At 39.6% G+C, this 15,379-nt stretch overlaps 1 pseudogene across 1 annotated transcript; it reads right to left on the reverse strand.

Annotated features, from left to right (window-relative positions):
- Positions 1-759: 759 nt before the first annotated feature.
- Positions 760-9,790, reverse strand: LOC144665724 (uncharacterized; annotated as a pseudogene). The gene is made up of 3 exons (XR_013573005.1): positions 9,498-9,790; positions 4,333-5,567; positions 760-3,269 (listed from the first exon to the last, which is right to left on the reverse strand). The product of XR_013573005.1 is annotated as an uncharacterized LOC144665724 (transcript).
- Positions 9,791-15,379: the final 5,589 nt, after the last annotated feature.

Below are 15,379 nucleotides of genomic sequence, written 5' to 3' on the forward strand. Positions count from 1 at the left end.
TGTATTTTCTTTATGAATTATTAATGAGTTTTTTAAGAGTAGCTAAAACTTGTGCCATACATGATTGTAATGTTTACATCAAAGGTAAAGGTATGGTCTGTACAGAAGCCTAGTGGCTCATCAGGCTGGACCTTAGCCCGCATTTGGTAGCATGAAGCAACTTGGAGTACAGTAGAACCCCGGCCGAACTCGGATCTCGAACAACCCCGCTAACCGAACTACTCCATTTCCCTGGACACAACACCAGTCATTACCCGGTAACCGACTCGGAACTCGAAAACCCCGCAACTCGAACTTTTTCCAGGTCCCCCGCTCGATCGTCTGCAACTCGCCCGGATGCCCATGGCGGCGATGACAGTCATCTCTCAAAGTTGATGAAGTCTGACTGAGGTTCTTCTTCTGCATCTGCCCCTTCGTTTCCCTCAGAGTTGAGTATCGGGGTCTACTGTATTTCTGCTCCCCCCTGGATGGGATGCTAGTCCATTGCAGCGCTACCCCCAGCATTAAATTTGCCAGCACCCATTTATACACCAGGGTGAGGAGCAGGCTAGGGGTGTAGCTATAAGAAAATACTAAAGCCAGCTTCTTAACAAGCCCAGCTGGCTTTTCTGGTCTTGACAGTCTTTGTTTTCATGTTAAATTTCGGCTGGATTTTTGAAGTCCAGCACACTAACCATTTGGCCACTACACCTCCTGGTGGCACTGTGTTACAGTTTTTTTTTCCTTTAAAAAAATAAACCGTTTTTTTTCAATTAATCATTGGCCAGTTGTCAGTGAAAACCTTTATTTACACAAAATGGTTATTCAAGCACTGGTGAATGTTTGTGTTTACCATATAAGCCAAGAAATATATGAGCCACAAGCTCAGTTTATGAGCAAGCTGTGATATTTTGTAATTAATATTATTAAAATATATAGTAAAATTTTATTTCCAGTGAGGCCAGGATCTTTTTCCTAAAACCGCTTGTCTATTAGACTGCAAAACAGTCGTATCTTGCAAACACACTTGGTCTTCGAACAAGAGTGAGAGGTCAGGAGCCAATGTCGAAACTGTGAGTAAGACTGGGGAGAGACGCTAAAATATTTTCTCGCCTCGCTCGCCTTGCGGGCGTGTGAGGCTCACGAGACGTTCGGCACTTTGCGCCTTCATAAGCGCTTTTTCCAACGACTTTAGAGAAAAAACAACTGTTTTGCAGTCTACTTGTCTATACATCAATGCATCATGTACACTACACTAAGTGTTGACACAATGCCTTGCAAGGCTGAAAAGGTTACATGACCACTCTTATTAACCCAGAAAACAAATCTTTAAAATTACTTGTCATGAATTAATTAAAAAATGTCATTTGTACACCACACTGGGTGTCAACATGACATAATGCTATAAAACTTTGAGTTAATAAAATAAAAATTAATGTGCCCTTTGTACACCACATTGGGTGTCAACATGGCACCTAACACTATCTAAATTACCGACCTGCTCCCATCTGGCCTCATAGCTCAGTTGGTAGAGGGTCAGTAGATCTAATCTAGAGGTTGTGGTTTCAAATCCCACCAGGGTCAAGATTTTCTTGGTCCCGTGGGAACCCTCCCAAATCTACTTTTAAACGGTAGTATTGGCGGCACACCAGAATACTCATAAGTATTCATTATTTCCTATCTACACGGGTGCCGAGCGGTATCTATATATCTCTAGCACCTAACACCGCTACTCTGCTTGCATAATAAGCTTGATAATAAGAGTCCACACTAAGTGTTGATATTGCATCTTAACAATAAAATAATGCAAATAACTACTCTGACTTATGATTATCCTGAATTACATGTTATAAGCTTGAGTGTCCAATGTACACCACACTGGGTGTCAACATGGCACCTTGAGATTGAGATGCTGAATGTATAATGAGTTACATGTCCAAGCACTCTTGTAATAACATGAGTCAGCCTGCTTTCGAGAACACTACGTCAGTTGCCATGAATCCCAGGGAAGTCAATCAACCAAAATTAATCACTTGAAACCAATCAATATAATCTGTAAGAACGGTTTAAAGGGGAAGGGGACAGGGGGTGGCAGCCCGAGAGAAAAAGGTGGGGAAGCGGGAGAAAATGAGTATAATTTCTCAACATTTCGATATATTTTGCAATAGAAAGGAGAGATAGCTACAAAAAGGGGCGGGAGTAAAAGGCACGGGAGGTTCAGACCACCTGTCCCCCTCCACATATAATTGAGTGTTGTAAAACAAACAAAAACAGTAATTACAATGGCCAAACACAATTATCCTTTACCACGATAAAGGTTACAGCAAGGCACCCAAAAGTGTGACCACTTTTAATTTATTCACATTCTTTCGTGCAGATTTAATCCAATCAGAAGTCAACTGCAAGCTATCCACGGCTTTTGATTGGATTAAATCTGCACAAAAGATTGTGAATAAATTAAAAGTGCATGGTCACACTTTTGGGCGCCTTGCTGTAAAACCAATGGAAACAATTCTGGATTACTTTTGACACTCAATGAAAACTGCTTTATAAGGGATTATTAATTAAAAAGAAATCTGGGTTTGTGTTAAAGACCAACCGCTCACAAATAATCCACAGTAATATTATGAAGACTAGTCTGTGAGCAGGCTTGTGAGCTTTGTGTTGCACTTTAGCAGCAATGCCACGAGAACCAGTTGGTTATCCACTGGCTTGTTGGCGTGCGACATGAGACTGCAGACTGGCACTCCTGTAAGCCCCAGTAGCACTCTAGTTAGCCTAACATTCTGGTTAGCCTGAATAGCGCGCACACCGGTTAGCCTAAATAGTGCTCTGATTATATTAAACCTATATAATGGTAAGGGAACACAAACAAATACTGAAAAAGTGCCAGTCGGCAGTCTGCATTGTCGCACACTGTTGGTTTGTTTCACTTGCCAACTTTGCCAGTTGTGAGTGTCACTCAAAGGTGAGCCTGCTCACAGGCTATTATTTTATTGGTAAAAGTTTTACATTTTATTGGGAAATAAAAGATAACCTGTCAGAGAGTATCATTGCTCTGATACTTCTTTATTGGTGCATCAGCTTGACTTCAAAACTGAGGACCATTTTTTAAGATTAGCTTTTTAAACATAACATTTGCATTAAATTTCTCAAGATGTCATTCACTCGAATATTCACAGCCAGTAGTACTTTATTGTTAAGATATGAATTATCAGAATTGTCGATTGACTCCCCTGGAAACAAATTTGACATCCAGCTTCCTTTTCTTTAGGTCTGGTTTGGTTGTGCTGCAAATAAACATAAAAACATAATTAAAGAAAGAGAATTAAAAAAAGTTATATAGAAATGGTGTATGAAATTTCATAAACCTGAGCATTGGTATTAAGATTGTCACACCTGATCAATCATTGATTAAAAATACATGTATACTTATGTATCATAGGTTGTGTTTTTACTTGGCCGATTGACTAGCTGAACATTCTTTCTAGGTGTTTGTTTACAGACCGACATTAACTAGTTAAACGTGACAACTGTTTTCACAGTTAAAATTTAAGCCGCTAACTCAGAAGATTCAAATTACAAAAGTGCGCAACAGTGAGAAAATACGGGAGACAAAGCGCTTTTAATGACTTCTCACGCAATATTTACACGAAAGAGGACTCTCTTTTATAGGATGCAGTAAACGTCTCTACAAATGAAAACTATGTGACAATATGGGGGGGGGGGGTACTCCCATATATGGGCTATATAGGTATGTGCCGCCCGATAGGGTAAAGTTTTTGAGGTTAATATCAGTCCTTAATAGGGTTTTGCCAATGTGTTCCCGGTGTGATCCTTAGATACATGTAGGGTATCTAAATTCTATCAGCTAAAAATTCAATAAACGCCCAGCTAAACGTAAAAAGGCATCCGTTCAAGTGTTAGTAAAGCGATTTTGATTTAATTAAGATAATTTTTGTGTTTTGCCGTGCGTGGTAAGCCGTTATTTATTTATTTCCGTCATCACGAAACGCTTTAAGAACCTTCGCGGCACACCCCTATACAAAAATTAAGGGGACTGCTTGTTACTTTTCTATTTTTTTTCACTATAATTATAATTGGCTGCTTCTCTGGTGATATTCGGGGAAACAGAAAAATTAATCCTAAAAATTAAATACATGTGGTAATATTTTTGTTGTACACAGACAGCTCACAAGTTCAGGTTTTTACAACATTAAAACTTCAATTACTACATTAAATAATACAACTGTGAATTAGAGAGAAAGTAAAAAGTATCTTGTACACTGCAGGATTAATTAAAGGAAATTCAAGAAACGGAAAGATACAAAGCACAAATCAAAGAATTCATACCCAAAGGCATGCTTAACATCTTTGCAACCAGTTCTCCACACTGTTTCTCCCAGCTGTACTTTTCATCGTAAGATGAACGCAGGATTGCAGCCTCTTCAAGCCTTGTCTTCCTGTCAAGTTTTCGTAACTTCTTGATTGCCGTGGCCCACACCTTCGCATCCTCAGAATCCACAGTGGATGATGTACCAAACTTGACATCTCTCAGGGCTTCGCCAAATCCTGAATCCCCATGTACCAGGATGGGCAAACCAGCAGATAAGGCTGCAAGAGCCACCATTCCAAATCCCTGTTCACCTGAAGGCATGATGGCAAGATCTACCTCGCAGAACAATCTTTTCAAATCTTCTTCACTTTTTGGAAGGCTTCGAAATGTTAGCTGAGTTTTAGCAATACCACACTGGCGAAATTTTTTGACAAATTGTTCGTGCTTTCCTTTTGTTGCACCGACATACACAAGGTGATAAGATTTGTCATCCAACTCTGCCAATGCTTCAGCGGCAGTGTTAAGTCCCTCTTGTTCAAAATTGTCAGGGTTACTACTACCAAAGATTACCATGCGAAACTTTGTTCCATCAGTAGTAGCATGTTTAACATCAGAAAATTGACTGAGTATACCTGGAGTTAGCTTGAAAACCTCTTTATTGTGGCAACGGCGAAAAAATTCATCAGATGTCTTTGGTCCAATGGTAACAGGAAGATCAGCCATTTCACTAAGTCTGACATTTCTTCCAAGACTTAATCCAAAAGTTCTGTTACAAGCCAATCTCTTTCTTAAGCGTTGACGGTAGGAGAACCAATCTAGAAAAGGGTCAGATACAACATAAATGCTCTTGCATTGGTGCCGTTGCTTGAAAATTTGTGCAATTTTTCCAAGCCTCTCACCTACACCAACTACAACATCAGTAGTGAGGTCTTGTGGTGGGAAATGCAACCAATCACCAGGGTCATCAAAACCTGGCTGTTCCTTAGCTTCAACAATGATAACACCACAACTGGCAGCATCTCTCTTGCCCCATTCATAGCAAGAATGTTTTGGGACCAGCATAGTAACTTGCACCTGAGGGAACTTTGCCAGTTGAATAGCCAACTGTCTGGATAAGAGTGAAGAATCAAGCGATGAATAACCCCACTTGGGCTGCCAGGATGGTAACTTTCAATGGATTGTCTGAGGAATAACTTGCATTGCATTGCTTCATTATTTCTCCAACACATCTTGAAGCCTTTGGTGGGAAAACCTGCAACAGAGGAGCATATGTGTCACATTTGCTGACTCAGCATTAATAAGTATTCACATAAGTGACATGTTGCTGACATTTTATGATTCAAAATAAATTGTAAGCTGAGTTTTTAATTAGAAATTGGATTTAAAACACTATCAAGTAGCATCTACAACATTTTTACAAAATTAATCTGATTGCACTATATTTACATGTACATGTACATGTATACCTTTTGTCTCTCTTCTTAACCCTACCCAGACTGGGGGGGGGGGGGGGAGTGCCCACGCTGGTCAACTTTAAACGCCAATAACTTTTTTCAAGATTCAACCAAACGCCACCAAACTTTGCAAGTTTTTCTAAAATTTATCTGGGAATAATTTGGTAGGATAGGTTGTTGTGTCAGGAACTTGACGTCACCATGGCAATGGCATTTTGATAGGCATGTGTTCCCAAATTTGTAATTTTCGTGTTTTGCCGTTGCCATGGTGACGTTCCTTAGATGTGTAATAAAAACATACTCTTCTGTGAAAGTTTACACAAAACACAAAATTACCAGTTATTTAAGCTAAATTATGCTGAATATCAAGATGACATCAAATGACACCAAATCCAGCCAAATTTGTTCAAATTCCCTTCTCAATATGATGTCAAATTCCCCACCGCAATAACATTACTGCCTATGTCAAATTCACGTCTCTCAGGGGACATCATCAAGTCAAATGCCAGCCCATGCCGAGGGGGAAATGACCAAAGTCCCTATTTGATCGCGATACCTGTACTACCGCAAATTACGATAAACAATTACAGACAATTAGCGAGGAACTTTATGGTTCTTCATTCAGAAAGGTAAAACGAAAAAATAGTAGTAATGAGATGATAATTAACGTTGAATATTAATACTATTACAGGGCTCAAAATAACGGCCGGTCAACGGACAATGTCCGGCCAAAATGACGATTTGTCCGGACAAAATTTTGGTTCGGCGGTCATTTTGACCGGTCACGTACACGGCTCTCAAATAAATAACACACACACAAAAATTTATTGGCAGTATTTCTTGAAATTTTACAGTAAAATCATAAAATATCATAGCAGTTTGCAGTCACAAATTTGTAGAAAACAGATGAGACGGTCACGCTCTGCGGATTTGTTAGCGGTGTAAATAAAACAGCAAACATCCACGTCTGTAAATACGCTAAACAGACAACAATGAACATCGCATCAATCAACGTCTGCTATTAACACGCGTACGCAATTACAGTTTCAATTGTCAGACGGGCCGAGAAAAATAGCACTCGTTAGTGGATTTAAAAAACTATATGCACCTTTAGAAAGTACGAGTTTGTAGCATGTTTTTCACCAGCAAGATCATGAGAAAATAATAAAATCATTAAACGCTTAAGTCAGCAATGTTTCTCAAAATTGCGCCTATTTCGCAACTGAACGTGCCTCCATGTGTGCTGACAAGTTGACCACCTAAGACGTGGTGCTACTTAATTGTCAAAGAGAGTTCCGGCAAATATTTGCTCGTACTGTACAAAATAAAAAAAATGGCCTCCGCGTCCGGCGTCTACAGATTGAAACGATAACTCTCGATATCTTTTATTCTAGCCATGGCATCCAAGTGTTTCTCACCAATTCTATCGAAGTCTTTTTGTGTAAGGCTACTTCCGCGGATATTTATGATTAAAAGTACTTTGCCGTAAGTATATTTCAGAAGCTCAATCAGGCACCGCAAAGAACGGGCTTCTCTTTTGTAGGCAACATTGAAAACTTAGAGAGATCCATGATTTTTGAAATGAGAAGTGACGTAGGCTTTCTCGCTAATCTCTTGGCAGTCTTGAAGAAAGAGAACTTTTAAAAGAGGGCATCTTTGAACAAAGAGTCCGTAACTAGCTTGAAATGGGATATTGGTATCGCATGATACAGGAAAGATATCTAAAAGTCTAGGACGTAAATCCTTTTTACTGGACACAGTTGATATGAAGCTGTTAGCGTTTCCTTTCTTCCTACATGCCGAGCAAAGGCAAAGTTATCTCACTTGTACAGTTGTTGCATGGGCATATGTCCTATTACTATTTAGTGTTCGGTAGTAAAGACCAGTAAAGTGCTTACAACCAAGATCGCCTCCACCCGTAAGTTGTTAACTAATGTAAAACTATGCAGAGTAACATAACATTACAGCTACTGAGCATTTTGTTTTATGTAGGTTACAACGCAGAAGAAATGGAAATTCAAAAAGTGACACTTTTAGAGATCAAAACATTTAAGCTTAAGCCTTATACTCTCTAACAACGAGTTTTTTAGCTTATGAGGCGAAATTTTTGGCAGAATAGGCTATTGCTTCAAAGTAAATACTCAATATTTTGACCGGTCAAAAACGAGACATGACCGAGCAAAAATTGATTTGGCCGGTCAACATGACCGGTCAGTATCCAAAAATTATTTTGAGCCCTGCTATTAATATGAATCTAGACATGACAACCACTCGAACGTTCACAGTTGGGTTCAGGCAAGGTGCAGTCTAATTTTATCGATTGAGCAATTTTTATACATGAAAGTCATAAGACTACTGCAAGCCAATAATGTTCAATTACGTATAAAGTCACTTAGCGATATTGCAACATACTTTGTACTTGATACTTTGTAGTAATCTAGCTATTTCATTATTAGTCTAACTACCGAGCATTACAGCATCAGCATTCGCAATTATTAGCTTATTATAGCACTTTTAGTCAGCATTCTAGCTTCTAGCTTCTAGCAAAACAATTCAATTTCGGGAAAGGGTTGTCGATATTCCTCTCCCCTACATCCCAGGATCTGCGCTCTGTCCTACTACAGCCATAACTAATGCCTTCAAGTTTACGGCGCCAGCATCTACCAAGGGTTCTCAAGCTTTTAACTGGGTAAATGGTTCCCAAGTACCCCATGTGTTTACCTATAGCGCGTTTGTTTCTAAGTTGCGATCCCACCTTGCCATACTGGGGGTAGACCCGAAGCTTTACGCGGGTCATTCGTTTCGCAGGGGCGGCGCTTCCTTTGCTTATCAATCAGGCGTCCCTATTGAACTGATAAAAGCTCTGGGCGATTGGCGTTCCGATACCATTTTAATTTATTTAACTATGCCATTAACTGTGCGCCTGCATTCAGCCAACATGCTCTGCAAAGCCATCCTACTTCATACCTAACACATACTCCCACATTCTAGTTCACACTACTAACCTATTCACCTTCCATTTGGGTTTGGGCCTTTATTATCGTAGTTTATTTTGAATTGTATTTTATTTTACATATCGTTGTGTTTATGTAAGTGTAGGATCTAATACTGCCTGATCCCAAAAGTAGCTCTGGAGTGTGTTACTGTGTTTAGGTTGAATATTAATATATTAATATGAATCTAGACATGACAACCACTCGAACGTTCACAGCTGGGTTCAGGCAAGGTGAGTCTATTTTATCGATTGAGAATTTTTATACATGAAAGTCATAAGACTACTCAAGCATAATTCAAACGTATAAGTCATAAATATTTGTACTTATTTTGTAGTAATCTAGCTTTTCATTATTAGTCTAACTACCGAGCATTTTACAGCACAGCATCGCAATTATTAGCTTATTATAGCACTTTTAGTCAGCATTCTAGCTTCCCCACCCTCCCACTTCCATGGCAGTTATGATTTTTCTATGTATTTAGTTTTTCCGTAATTTAAAATTTTTTTTTTTTTTTCTAATTGTACAAGGCCGTTGGGCCTTTAGTTATCGTAGGTTTTTTTGAGATTGTATTTTGATTTTACATATCGTTCGTGTTGTATGTAAGTGTAGGATTTAATAAACTGCCTGATCCCAAAACGTAGCTCTGGAGTGTGTTACTGTGTTTAGCAAAATTTTAATTTAGATCACCTAAGCAGAAGGCTAAAGAAAAAAGTCAAGAACCGTGAATCTTACCAGTGCCTCCGCAAAATTAGCAAATGCACGACTGAGACTGCAAGGCGATCAAATGTCATCATCTAGTCTTGGCACCTTTGAAGGAAAGGACTCTTCCTCGTCCATGTTACCAAGCTATATACAGCTGATCCTTCTCTACATCTTGTACTGTTTTCACGAGTTTCTCATCTGTACCCAGACGTCTTTTCTGTTGTTCAACATGTAGCTAAAAGACCGAAAAGTGAAAACTATTCTGCCTGATCTGAGACTTGCTTCGCCAAGCAGTTTTTCAGCCACCCGGCAATTTCGTGCCCAGGGTCTTCTCTCTTAAAAACGAAATGAATTGTCCTGGCAACAATCCCTGGCAACATGCGGAAAGTGCATGGAAATTATTCAAATAGGACCTTCAAAAGAATGGAAAATTAATTCGACTCAGTATTAAAGGGAATGTGATCTTTTTGAGATCATTTTGAGACGACATTTTCGCTTCATACTGACGGCTTCTTGATAGAATATATATTCCAAAAGATTACATATCTCGGCTTACCGGTTTTGCTTTTCACGGAGCGGGTTCGATTCCTCAACTAGGCGAACCATTTATATAAAAGATAGACTGTCCACAGCCTCTCGATTTTTCAACGCAAAAAAGCAAACAAAGCGAGCGCGCGGGGAGAGGGGGGCGGGAAGCGAGCGAAGCGAGCCAAAGAACCTATTTTCTTCGCTCCCCGCCCCCCACCCCGTTGCTTCTTCCGTTTTGCGCTGGCGTCCAGTTCTCTTGCCGTTCTCACCGCGCGCTCGTCGATCGAAAAAACACGAAAAAAATAGAGGGCTGTGGACAGTCTATATAAAAGATCGAGACTGTCATTATTTGATGATTTTGAGTTCTTATTTGTAAAGCCATAATATCAACTTAAAATCGAATTTAGTATTACATGGCATTGAGAGATGTTGCAAATTTTCCGCCTAAAAAATTGCCTCCGGTTGCCATAGACTGTACACAGTCCCCCGTTTTTCCAACACACAAAAATAGGGCTTTCCACAAGTTGCTCGGCAACTTTGTGTGTTTCATATTTCGAGCAACTCTTTTGTCCTTCGAGCAAATTTTTTCCTCTCGAGCAACTTGTTGCATTTTGAGAAATTTCGAGACCGAAGATCTCGGAAGATTATTCGGAGTGTTGTTCAAAGGCCATACGAACGTTTCCGAAGATTTCCGAAGTTTGTTACAAAACTTGTCAGCAGAAATAACGTCATCGATATCTTCACGAATTTTCTCATTTAAAGAAATCCTTGTTATTTAACACATTTTTCACTTAATATGTAATTTAGATACTTCTCTTGCTGTAAAATTGCATAAAACTGCTTAGAAATTTTTCCCTCAAAGGAAAATTAGCAAATATTTATAGTAATCCTCTTGGTTAACAGCATAGAATTTTTGGAGCAACTTCTATTAATAAGAACAAACTTTTTTGTATTTTTGGAGCAACTTTTGAGAAACTTTTTGAGAAATTACGGGCAACCTTTTGGGAAATCTCGAGCAACTTGTGGAAAGCCCCACAGAAAAACGCGAGAGAAGAGAAACGGTGAGCCAAGCGGCACAAAGCTGGCATTGAAGAAGCAGAGACCGATACAACGTAGAATGAGAGAGTTAGTCTTGTACTATATTTCGGCTGGCCAAACCAGCCTTCTTCAGGTACAATGAAGTTTACATTGGCTATGTTTAAATTTATATGGTGATAATGATATCTTACGAAATACCGGAAATACGTAAAACTAAATGGAAATATGTAAACAGTGTGCTAGTATAAAACAAAAAATTTAAAATATGCTAAGCTTAAAAAATGACAACATAATAATATAAGTAAACAAACTAATAGGTTTCTTCGCGTATGTTAAGGCCATCGGGAACAAGTGTTCTGCCTTTTAGAATTAAAAAAGCTTCCCTGGCCTTACGGATTGAGTCTCGGTTAGAGAAGACTTTTTCGATGGGGATTAATTGTATGTCATTAGCAGTGTGGTTAGGCGAGGAAGTGAAATGTTGTGCGGCTGTAGTGGGTTTAGATTTACTGTTGGGGTTATCTATGGTACGGCGGTGTTCATTAAATCGGTCTTTTAAACGTCGTTTAGTTTCTCCTATGTATTGTAAATTACAGCGGTTACATTGAATTATGTAGATGAGGTTTTCAGTGTCACAGGTCAGGTTAGATTGAATGTGGCGCGTTTCACCAGTAGAAAAGAAGGTATAGGTAGTTAGTCCGTCAGTAATATAAGGGCAAGTGGCGCAGTTCTTTCCACGAAAGAACTGCGCCACTTGCCCTTATATTACTGACGGACTAACTACCTATACCTTCTTTTCTACTGGTGAAACGCGCCACATTCAATCTAACCTGACCTGTGACACTGAAAACCTCATCTACATAATTCAATGTAACCGCTGTAATTTACAATACATAGGAGAAACTAAACGACGTTTAAAAGACCGATTTAATGAACACCGCCGTACCATAGATAACCCCAACAGTAAATCTAAACCCACTACAGCCGCACAACATTTCACTTCCTCGCCTAACCACACTGCTAATGACATACAATTAATCCCCATCGAAAAAGTCTTCTCTAACCGAGACTCAATCCGTAAGGCCAGGGAAGCTTTTTTAATTCTAAAAGGCAGAACACTTGTTCCCGATGGCCTTAACATACGCGAAGAAACCTATTAGTTTGTTTACTTATATTATTATGTTGTCATTTTTTAAGCTTAGCATATTTTAAATTTTTTGTTTTATACTAGCACACTGTTTACATATTTCCTGTATTTAGTTTTACGTATTTCCGGTATTTCGTAAGATATCATTATCACCATATAAATTTAAACATAGCCAATGTAAACTTCATTGTACCTGAAGAAGGCTGGTTTGGCCAGCCGAAATATAGTACAAGACTAACTCTCTCATTCTACGTTGTATCGGTCTCTGCTTCTTCAATTTCAGTTTTCTATGTGTCAAACCGATTAGATCACTCAGTTGATCCAACGTATACCGGTAGGAGATCGTACACGGTTCGCTTGCTTGAACTTTTACAAAGCTGGCGTCCAGTTCTCTCTCGATTCTTTCCCGGCATTCAACGAGGGCAGAGGGCTATGAACAGTCTACGGTAACCTTATTCTTGTCGATTCTTTCTTATTTTCGTGCGTATTAAATTTCGCGATTTTCGTGTTTTTTAAAAAAATGGCGAAAATTCATACTCGCGAAAACAGAGCGCGGGAAAATTAAATACCACATTATAGAAGAATTCGAAAACAACAGCTGCCTCTGTAAGATCTACAATATCTACTGGCCCAACAAGATCACAAATGGGGAACTGTATAAGAAGACGGACAGTATGAATATGTCTCTTGAAATTAGGAATCGCCGCCTGAGATGGCTTGGTCATGTGCTAAGGATGCTCAACGACAGGATACCCAAAGTTGCCATGAGATGGACTCCAACTGGAAGGAGGAATAGGGGCAGGCCATCAACCACCTGACAAAGGACTGTGATTAGGCATAAATAGATTGTGCTCGGCAACTTTTGAGCAACTTTTAGCGTTTTGAGCATCTTTCTGTAGTACCAGCAACCTAGGGCATCTTTTGCCTTTCTTGGCAACTTTCGAGCAACAAATTGACATAAAACCGATCCAAACCATAAAAGGTCGTTTCATTTTTTTATTTATTTTTGTCTTATTTTTATTATTTTCTATTATTGAAGTTATGTTGAGTTTACAGAGTATATTGATTACCACAAAGTATTTATATTTCTCATATAACAATGAATTTTTGGCTTCTTTTAATAATTGTAAGAATATTTAATGAAAATGTTTTAATGACAACAAACAAACAAACAAACACGTTTTGAGTATTTATCTAAAACAAAACGACTCTAGAGAGCAACTTTTTTAAATTTTGGTAGCAACTTTTTGATATTTGAGGAACTTTAGAGCAACTTTTGAGTATATTGTGAAGCAACTTTTCCTGAATTTACTAGCACAATCTATTCATGCCTAACTGTGATGAAAGAGCTGAAAGAGACGAGTCTATCGCGGAGCGAAGCGCAAGCCAAAGCTCAGGACAGGGTTGGGTCGCGAAGTATTATTGCGGTCTTATGTCCCCGACGAGACGAAGCGGTTGAGTGAGTGAGTTATAGAAGAAAACAATACTGACATGAATTCTAAATGTTGCGAGTCACTGGCTTTCCCGTATTTGTTCTGTATTAAAACTATCATTTTCTGTCCTTGAAACTGTATGTTTCCCCTCTTGTTTTCGACCACTTTCTCCCTCTGATTTGGTGTGCAGTAGACCGAGAGCAGTCTCTCTTTTTCGCTAAAATTCCGTGAAGCGAACGTAAACAAACAGCGCGAGATCGCTCCACGGATTTTTTTAGGAAAAAAAAAACTGCTCGCAGTCTAGTTGTGCAGTAGTCCAGTCCTTAAAATCTCTCTTCCGCGCACCCTTTATGTAGGGGTTGAACTCAGGCGCAAGAAGAGAGAGTCCTTAAAGAGAGACTCTCTTTTCTCGCGCCTGGGTTGAACCCCTACATGAAGGGTGCGCGGAAGACAGAGTTCAGGGGCTGGACTAGGTGTGCAGCAAAGATGTTTGGTAAACAGACCCCTTCAGATCAGGGTTTGGAGCATTCAAGGCAGGCAATTTTTTGCCAATGAACAGACGCCATGCGGTGACAGTTTCATTCATACTTTTCAGTTATTCATTGCTTTATTTGCTTTCCTTAATCATGTTTCTACGTACATGCAAGAGAGTCATAAGATATAAGTTGTACCCCCCTTTATTATCCATTGTTTCAGTGGTTTGATGAGAAAATAATTAACAGTAAGAAACGTTTATTGAATTCAATAATTTAAACTAAATTAAATAAAAGAGATTAGTACAGAATAATCTACATGGTCCTTTACATTAAGTTCTCTAAATTTTCTAATGATACTTAAACAATAAATTAAATCAAAATTTAACCAGCCTGTTCATAAACGCCACACAGCGCCCGTTTGAAAATATAAAGTGGCAGTGATAGCTGGGAGATAGAGACCTGACAAAGGGCAGCCCCTGGTCCTCCAGGTTGGGGGTTGGGCGTTAGGCTAATCACCTAACCTCGTAAAAAAATGAATGATTACGGAAACCGTACACATTAGAGGCAATCTACCGAATCTTGGGGTAGATTGCCTTGTATGCACAAGGGAAGGCAGCCCAAGCGGCGAAAGCAATGAGAGAGGCTATGTTGCAGATAAATTAAATGGCAGGATAAGATTAGTAATAGAGAGCTACTGGAAAGGGCTAACGTGGAGAGGTTGAGTGAAGAGGTAAGAAGAAGGAGATGGCGATTTATTGGACACATCCTCAGACAACAACCTGACAATGACTGTGTTACAGCCCTGACATGGACCCCAGAGGGAAAGAGAAAGAGAGGCAGGCCAAAAACAACCTGGCGGCGCACAGTAGAAAAGGAGAGGTCCAAAGCAGGGTAGCAGTCCTGGAGAGAGGTGCGCACCGCAGCGCAAGACAGGAATCGATGGAGAGCACATGTGGAGGCCCTATGCGCCAACTTGGCGCCAGGCCGGGGACAAGTGAAGTGAAAGTGAAGTGATAGCTGGGAGGCCTTGTAGTCAGTCCAGTCAGCGAATTCTGCCAACCCCGCCTTATAAAATGGTTCAGCCAAGGAGGGTTACCCAGGTAACTGAAGTCACTAAAACTTCTTCAGAATCCATGCCATCTAAAATGATACTACTAATGTTGGACTGGTTTTAAAGTCTTGCTTTCAGTTGAGTGATCGTAGGCCTATTTCTATAGCAAATTATAACCCACCGATTAATTTTCGCGCGCGCTCATTGGACACAACGCATCACGTGGTACAAAATCGGACGAC

The sequence above is a fragment of the Oculina patagonica genome, chromosome 9 (assembly GCF_052425735.1).
Source record: "Oculina patagonica isolate OP01 chromosome 9, crgOcupat, whole genome shotgun sequence".
Lineage (NCBI taxonomy): Eukaryota > Metazoa > Cnidaria > Anthozoa > Scleractinia > Oculinidae > Oculina > Oculina patagonica.